We start from the raw sequence: 8,268 nt of genomic DNA on the forward strand, positions 1-8,268 counted from the left end.
ATCCTTGTCTGAGATGGTATTGCCAATTGGTTTTTTCCCCCAATCAGTAGGTTTTCTTTTCACTCTGTTGGGAAAAAGTTTTGATGCATACAGGGATTTGATCTTTAGAAGGTCCCATTCACCAATTTTATCCTCTCCAGATTTTGCATTTCTGGCTGTATTTAGCAGTCTCTTTATACCATAGACTAGGTCTTCTAAGCTTGATCCAAGTTTGTCTCTTAAAAACGTTATAATTTTGGGCTTTACTCCCAAATCTGTGATATACCTTGAGTTGATTTTTGTGTATAGTGTGAAATGTAGATCTTGTCTCAGCTTTCTGCAGGTAGAAGTCCAGTTTTGCTAGCACCATTTGCTGAAAAGGTTGTCATTTCCCTATCTGATAAGTTTTATTTTCTTGTCAAATATCAATTGACCACAGATAAATGGGTACAATTTATGTGTCCTTTGAAGCTCAAAATTTTCATAATTTCTAATCTACTTTTTACTATTTTTTAATTGTGCTCTGATGTCAATCTGTAAAATTGTTGCTAAATCTGAGGTCAAAATTCTTTTTTCTATGGTTTAATGGTAAAGAGTTGTGCTGATAACCCAAAGCCATGCAGTTTAAATCTACCAGCTGCTCCAAGGGAGAACGATGAACAATCTCCTCCTATTTGATTTACAGTCTCTGAAAATCCACTGAAGGGTTTGCTAGGAGTAGTTTCTGACTCAAGGCTAATTAATAATAACAACATATTCTAAGACCTTTCAATAGTGTTGTTGTTTTGTTCCATCAAGTCGGAACTGACTCGGGTTTCCAGAGGCACTAAATAGCATGGGAGGAGATTGCCCAATCTTCTCCCATGGAGCAACTGGTGGATTCAAACTGGATGCCTTTTGGGTTGAAGAGCAGCTTCCTACCTCTGAGCCATTACCTTTATTTATTTGGATTAATATTTTTATATGGTTTGGGGGTATGATTCTAAATTCATTGATGTGTTTTAATTAATTCAATTGTTCCAATATGACTTAATAAACAGACTTTCCTAGTTCTTGTTTTCTTCAATTACCATTTATCTTGCGTTTTACTTGTTTATGAAGTATGCATGCATAGTATATGTAAACATTACATGAGTCAGAATAAATGAATTTCATCCTTCTTTGAAAAATTAAAAAGTTTAAAGTGCCAATGTCTTGTATGATTTAGCAACTACTTAGCTGGAATTCATTTAAAAGTTATTCCTCTGGTATTATCCCTGGTTTTTGTCAATTTAGCACCTCTTCTGACTCATTCAATAATGTATGCTTTTTCCCTTGCCAACAGAAGCCTGGCCTAGATTTTCCAATGAGAGGCACTCATGAGAGAATTGGAAGGTAGAAAAAGAGGCTAAAAATGTCTTATTGCTCTTTGGGCAGCAGTGGGGGTTATGTGGGCTTCAGCCAACTTGACTTTTTTTTTAATACCTTCTGGGAGTTCCCTTGAAAATGATCTGTTTTGAGGTTACAAGCTACTATAAACAAAAGTGGTGGCCTTTAATTGCCATATTCTGTGAGAACTAACAGTAAATCTGAAAATTATTGTGACTATCCCCTGATCTTAACTTTTCAAATTTACTAAGCAGGTTTCCATTCATTTACGTTAAGATATTTTCTTTCTTGGAATGCATAAAATAAAAAGATGTGTTTCTCATTAAAGTGGTTTATGTTTTCTAACTAAAGAACACACTACACAGATCTTTCCTAAATATCAAGAAATAAAAAAAAAAATGTATCCAACACATATAAAAAAATTTTTACGTACATATTTTCTTAGGGAGCTTGTAAATTCCATTTTTTCCTTCTTTTGCTGATGTCTATTTTGTATTGAGATTTCTGTAGGTTCAATAAGGGTGTCCAGAAAAGGAGGAAATTTTATCCACTCATGGTCTTTAGGTCTCTGATATAATAAGCTCTACTTTTTACCCTGTGAAAAACCAAAATTTACAAAAATTCCCAACTCATTTTACCAAATGTCTCTCCCTGGATAATTGATGGGGTATTCTCTGCAGTTTTATGTGAATTATGACTTTTCCTGTGACTGGATGGAGGTATGTAGGGTTTTTGGCTTCTAATTTTCAATTGGGGTTGGGGGCTGGGGATAATCCCAGAGTGTATACTTTGTTTCCAGAGAATTTACAATATATTCTGGCATTACATCAGAGAGTTGGACAATGACTAGGGAAGATAGAAGGAGAATTGACGCCTTTGAGCTGTGGTGCTGGAGAAGAGTATTGAATGTACCATGGACTGCCAAGAAAACAAACAGATTCATCGTAGAGAGGGTTAAACCAGGCTGCTCCTTGGAGGCAAGGATACAGTTCCTTGGAGAGGGACATCATGCTTGTGAGGGTGGAAGGACAGCACAAGAGGGGAAGACCCTCTGTGAGGTGGATTGATTCGGTGACTGGGGTAATCGGGATGGGTGTGTCAGAGGCAATGAGATTGGCACGGGATAGAGCACGGTTTAGGGCTGTTGTACATAGGGTTGCTATGAGTTGCAAACGACTCGATGGCACATAACAACAACAAACAACATTCTGGCATTAAAGAGGATATACTTAAATGTTTAGATTTCTAGAGAGGGAGCTCTAGTGGCCTAGTGGTAAGAAGCTGCGCTGCAATCCTGAAGGTATGTAGTTTGAATCCACCAGCTACTTCATGGGAGAAGGATGAACAATCTCCTCTCATTTGATTAACTGCCTTTGAAGGGTCAGCTCTGGATTGGTATGAGTTGACAGTACACAACAACACCTGAAATTTTCTGTACTATAATTTTCTGTAACCAACTATTTACTAGTTGCCGTATGAGAATTTTATACAAATGCAACACTCTGTGTACTGTTGAGTCCAAACAGACCCATAGCTGTTCCTCTGGTGAGTTTTCAGAGGCAGTTAATAACTTGGGAGGAGACTGCAGAGCAATCCAGTACAATGGCTTCTTACAGAGTAAGACAGTTGTAATACTCTGAGTATGAGGATCCAAAGAGTAAGAATTCTGGATGCTTTCAAGTTAGAGGTTCCTGGTGAATAGAGTGCCTACAGATGCTAGACAAAGAAGTTAGGCTTGCCAACTAGGAACAAGAAATCCGAGACCCTCTGGGTCAAAACTTTGTAGAAGAAGATGTTGTTTACAGTAAGTACTTAAGTGATAGAGCTAAATCTTTCATAACATTTCCCTGCACAGGGCAGAAACTTAAGGGCTCTAGGAATGAAAGGTCAAGGGATAAGACAAAGGCATGCCTTCAAGAATGGCTGAGATGTTCTAATCTGAACCTGTCATGTCCCTAATAAACCCTATAATATTGAGTATCACTTGTGAGCTTTATGTGGTCATTACAATGAGTTATTGAACCCAGTTTATTAAAGTTAGGTGCTATTGATTTGAATATGACCCATATTAACTTATGACCAACAAATCAGAACCTTGCCCTACTCTCATGATTTTCATCATGCTCAAGCCCATTGTTACAGGCACTAAGTCAATCCATCTTAATGAAGATCTTTCTCTGTTTTGCTGACCCTCTAAATATCACAGCGTGGTGTCTTTTCCAAAGCCTTGTCCTTCCAGGCAAGATGCCCTAAACATGGGAGACAAAGTTCACCATTTTTGCTTCTAAAGAGCACCTTGATGTCCCTTCCTCTGAGACTGACTTGTATGTTCTTTTAGCAGTCCGTGCAATATTGAATTCTCTTCTGCAGCAACATAATTTAAAGGCATATAATTTTCTGTCATCTTTACTCACTGCCCAACTTCCAGATGAAAAGAAAGCAATTGGAAATACCATGGATTAGATCAGGTGCACTTTAGTCTTTACAGTGACATCCTTGCTCTTTGCACTTTGCACTTTGGAGAGGTCCTAACAGCAAGTTTTCCCAGTGCAACACATCTTTTGATTTATTGACTGCTCCTACCAAAGGTGCTAAAATAGTATATAGAAGTTGAATGACATTGTTGACAATTTCAGTCTTTTTCTGTCTATCATAATGCTATTTATTGGTACCATGGTTAGGATTTTGTTTACTTGATCTAGTGGTATAATTCATATTGAGAAAAAAATATATATATACAGACTTCATTCTTCTCCAGTAATTGCTTCTACAGTTCAATTTCTGCAAACACGTTTGTATCATCTGCAGTGTTGTCAAAATACCATGTGAGAGATAAACTGGCGTCAGAATTTGAAGAAGTTGGGAAGATGGACACTGTCTCATTGGAATTATTCTTGAAATGTTCATTTAAATGATGAATTTCTGACCTCTTTGGGAAATTAGAGAGTGTTCTCATGGCCCCGTTTGTAGAATGTTTCACTACTAAACCAAAACCTTCTATGTCACTTCCAAACAAGCAGATGCTTCTCAGGAAAAAAGATGAGCCTCCCATTTACAGTCTTGGAAACTCAATGGAGCATCAGTTATGAGTTGGTTCTGATTTGATGACTTTTTAAAAGTTTTGTGAAGTTAAAATTGGCCAGATACCTTCACCAAGTTACTTTTATAAGGGTTTATAATCAATTATTTAATTATATTATCATTATTACCTATTATTCTAATTAAACAGGAATTAAACAACTGTATGAGGTAAATACCTTTTCAACCTGTATGCAGAGCAGATTATCCGAGAGGTGGGGCTCTATGAGGAGAAGCGTGGCATTAGGATTGGTGGACGACAACAATCTGCGTTATGCAGATGACACAACCTTGCTCACTGAAACTGAGGAGGACCTCATGCACCTACTGCAGAGGGTCAAGAACTGCAGCCTTCAATATGGACTGAGGCTCAACGTCAAAAAGACAAAAATTCTCACCACTGGACCAATCGGTAGCATCAGGATGGATGGCGAAGAGATTGAGATTGTTCACAGCTTCAGTTTGCTCGGCTCCACGGTCAACACTCTTGGCACCAGTAGCCAGGAAATAAAAAAATGTATTGTGATGGGAAAGTCTGTGGTTAGGGACCTCTCCAAAATACTCAAGCGCAACAGTGTCTCTCTGGAAACTAAGGTCCTCCTGATACGGGCCATGGTTTTTGCAATCACTTGTTATGCATCAGAGAGTTGGAGAATGACTAGGGAGGATGGAAGGAGAATTGATGCCTTTGAGCTGTGGTGCTGGAGAAGAGTATTGAATGTACCATGGACTGCCAAGAAAACAAACAGATTCATCCTGGAGAGGATTAAACCAGGCTGCTCCTTGGAGGCAAGGATTCTGGGGCTTCCTCTGACATACTTTGGACATGTTGTAAGGAGAGACAGGTCTTTGGAGAGGGACATCATGCTGGGTAGAGTGGAGGGACAGCGCAGGAGAGGAAGACCCTCTATGAGGTGGATTGATTCAGTGACTGGGGTACTCGGGATGGGTGTGTCAGAGGCAATGAGATTGTCACGGGATAGAACAGGGTTTAGGGCTGTTGTACATGGGGTCGCTATGAGTCGCAAATGACTCGATGGCACATAACAACAACAACAATGAGGTAAATACTAATACCAATTCTATCTTACTAATGTAAAACAAACTCAAAAATCACAGGGGGAAAGGTAGAAAAAGTATTGCTAAAATGTGCAGGCTATAATTACTATCATAAAACAAAATATGTATGTATGGTTGAATGGACAAACCAATTTTTCTCTGTAAAATTCCATTCAAGGCACAGTAAATTTTTTCAAAGCTTAAATATTGTCCTCATAAATACAGAGCTACCATAAACTTGGTTTCAAATTCAGGTCTGAAGCTCATATTTTTATGCCAGATTGCACTGTGGTCTATATTTGTGCACTATTAATAACTTATAACTCTCTTCTGTTTTAATCTCTCTTCTGTTTTAGATCTTCTACTTTCACAAGGTGTATTTTCCCTCATAAACAAATATAACTATGTCACCTATTTCTCACAATTCTTCAGTAATTCTTGTTAGCTATACAAAGTAATGTGCATTCATCAACTGGACAAAAGAAAAAATTTTGGAATTTGACTCCATTAACTTTAGTTTTCATTACTTCTTCAAAACTTTATGATCATCCAAGATGTTTTTGCCTCCAGTTTGAGTGTTTATGTCACTGAAAAACTATTAAGAATTCCTCAAGTATTGCCTCAAGATCCCAGCACCTTTGTGAACATTCTAATTTTATTTCTTTGTGGAGCTTTTGACAATATTTCATCTCTACTAACATTGTTTCTTGTGCAATTAGAATATAGTTGTTGCTGTTGTTGTTGTTAAGTGCCATCGAGTCATAGATGACTCGTAACAACCCTATGAATGAAGGGCCTGAACACTTGTATAAATATCATTATTTCTCCAAGTTCATAGTTTCCAGAGGCAAGCTTTTTTGAAAGTGGATGTCACTCCTGCGTCCAAGCCTGTTTTAATCAGGGAGCTCCACCAAACACTGTCCACTATGGGTAGCCATATTGCATTTTTCACAGTGTTCAGCATCACAGCAGCGATGACTTACCTCTGTACAGCAAATGGGCAGACCAGTGTTATATCACTTAGAAGAATGACCAAAAACAATTAAAACCAGGCCTGAGGGCCGCAGGCCCAAGAACCCAAATGCCTTTTGGAATAGGAGGCCAATGGCACTTAAACATTCCACATCCAAGCCTCACCAGAACCAGAAAACAAACCTCTGTAGAATCTGGCTGCTCCAGACAATTTCCCAGCTTCGATTCCTAGAATATATTAGTGAATGTTATGGTATGTACATTATGGCTGCAAGCTTACTGAAGTTGCTTCATGACTTCTTTGGTAACTTGTGGAGTAATAATAGAATCTTTGTCATTGGGTTCTTGTGAAGAGAAAAGAAACTTTACCATTTAAAAGAATCAGCAGAATGTCTAGTGCATAGGCAACTCTCATCAAAATATTAGTCATTTTTATTACTCAGTGTTTTCATTGAACAGTATAATATTGCTCTCAATAGGGTGGTAAAAATAAATTTATTACCCTATTAGTGTGATACAGCATGTATTAATAGTTTTCTTTGTGTTAACTCACACTTCATTAGGGACTGTATTTAAAATTAAAATAAATATAAACAAATGAAAACAAAACTAAAACAAAACAAAAAAAAACCAAAAACTATTGACTTTGAGAAGAGAGATGACCAAAATGTCTCCAAAGAACCAGCCTCAGTTCATTTTATTTCACTGCTGCCCCTCTCTCACCTACCAAACACTCAGGTTTGGTCCAAATCAATCAAACTGATTTCCATCCATCTGAAAATGAACATTCTTTATGGCCACAGTGAATCTCATTGCCATCTGACTCTCTGTTTCACTCTAAGTAATGTTTCAAAAATGAAGCCATGTAAAGCCAATTCATTTCAGATTAGAAAATATTAGTATTATGTTATGCAACAAATCTCTCATCAGAGTGCTTTTATGGAAAGATATGAAAAGGAGAATTCTTATCTGAATTGCTTTTTAAAAAAGAATCAACAGAAACTTGGTGCCTTTTGGTACCAAAGATATTTTATTCTAGGTTAATAGAAACTGAAATGGCCATTTAGAAAAACCAACAGTGTATAGTTCAAATGGTGAACAAGCCTTAATGCACAATGGGCTAGATTCTTTTACTGGTATATAGGAGGATAATTATTGAGGTTCATTGCCTAGAAAGCCAAATACTGTCTGTGTTTCTCATGAACATTAATGTGAAGAATGACATCCCACAATGGCCCAGCTGTTAACATTATCTGAAGGAGAAAGGGAAAAGGTAGTTTAGGCTTATTTCCTGCTTTTTGATGCTCTGCATTAGATCCATTGCACATATTTCCTTATCTGAGTACAGGCTAATTTCCAGTTGGAACACTTCACCATGGCATTGAGGACTCTATTCTTGATGCATAATTTTTAGTTCTGTTAAAATCATTCTGTAGCATTTATTGGGATATACATGGAAAGACTCCCTGTCTGTAATTCTAGTAGGCCTATATAAAACAGCCATCAGCATGTTCTCACAAAAGGAATAAATACAAGCATATAAAGGGTTAAAGGCATAGATTTATAGATTCAGCTTCTTTGCAATGATATTCATGAGATAGAGTAATCCTATGTTTTAACCCTATTTAAACTATTTATGTATAACCTTTTTATTTTTAAAGAAGAAAAAAGTGAACAAAAGATTATATCATCTTGTCTCTGGGTTTTTTTTCCTTAAAGCTTTTTATATGGCAAGACCAACAAAGAAGATAATGTCAACACTGGGAGGAGATGGAGGGAAGAGCCAAGTTCTGTTACCCAGGTTGAGAATCT

General features: G+C 37.3%; 1 pseudogene; it reads right to left on the reverse strand.

Moving 5' to 3' along the window:
• The window catches only part of LOC102866409, a 22,789-nt pseudogene extending 18,486 nt beyond the window's left edge, over positions 1 to 4,303 (reverse strand).
• Between the last annotated feature and the right edge of the window lie 3,965 nt (positions 4,304 to 8,268).

The sequence above is a fragment of the Elephantulus edwardii genome, unplaced genomic scaffold (genome assembly GCF_000299155.1).
Source record: "Elephantulus edwardii isolate Elephantulus edwardi_28Jun2011 unplaced genomic scaffold, EleEdw1.0 scaffold00021, whole genome shotgun sequence".
Lineage (NCBI taxonomy): Eukaryota > Metazoa > Chordata > Mammalia > Macroscelidea > Macroscelididae > Elephantulus > Elephantulus edwardii.